The sequence below is a fragment of the Petaurus breviceps genome, unplaced genomic scaffold, assembly GCF_028583685.1.
Source record: "Petaurus breviceps papuanus isolate PSGF00001 unplaced genomic scaffold, PetGlider_PUasm1.0 189, whole genome shotgun sequence".
Lineage (NCBI taxonomy): Eukaryota > Metazoa > Chordata > Mammalia > Diprotodontia > Petauridae > Petaurus > Petaurus breviceps.
Genome location: NW_027185809.1, coordinates 6,319,458 through 6,320,481, shown reverse-complemented (window position 1 = coordinate 6,320,481; position 1,024 = coordinate 6,319,458).

The following is a 1,024-nucleotide window of genomic DNA, read 5'->3' as shown; positions in this document are numbered from 1 at the left end:
GATGCTTGCTGCCACAAACAGCTACAGAAGAAAGAAGAACTGAGTCCTGAGAACTTGTGGTGGTGGAGCTTCTTCTGAACAGGAGCCCAGAGCCTGGAATCCGGAGCCAGGAGCCCAGGTGCCTTGAAGCATGACCAGGATGCTGAGACTTTGTGGCTTGATTGAGCCTTGAATTCCTTGGAACGGAAATGATGAAGGAGGTGACATGGACCAGACCCTGTGAATGCCAGTGTGGAGCAGGACCTCCCCAGACATCTGGTCAAGGAACTGGGAGCTGTCTGCCATTGAATCCAGGTAGAATCTGGGACCATGGAAGGGGATTCAGGGAATCTGAGAACAGGCCCCAAGTCAAGATGAAGAAAAGACCTCTCCTTGGGTCCTGAGTAATTATGGAATTATAGTTTACTGGTGACCTAAGGGGTGGAGGATTTTGTGTATGATACGGAGTAAGACTTTACTGAATAAGTGACTGATTTGTACTTTGAGTACTTTGACTGTTGTTACGATTAATTGAGTTAATCAAGACTTTGACTCAAGAGTGGAAGACTTTGAGACTACTGATAAGTGACTAATGGAGTTCATCAAGACTTTGCCCCAAGAGTGGAAGACTTTGACTGTGTACTTTGATACTACTGATAAGTGACTGATTGAATTAACTTGAGAGTGACTATTTTACTTTGAGACTATGTTGTGAATATTATATTGTGATTTTCTGTGATAAGTTGAAAAATGGTGAATGCTGTATTTTGAATTATGCTGTACCTTGATTTTCCATGGATGTTTTGCTTTTGTTATGGAATAAATAGAGTGATCATTATACTGAGTAATCAGAACCTTTAAAAAGCTGTTCACAGTAGCTGTTCTTCTGGAAAGCTTCTGTGCATGGCATTATAGGAGGAAAAGGGGAGACTGGATAGTTGAATTCAAGTACCTAGAGAACTGTCATGTGTAAGAGGAATTAGATTACTTTTGTTTGGCTCCAGAGATCAGAACTAGGATCAATGGGTGGAAGCTACAAATAGGT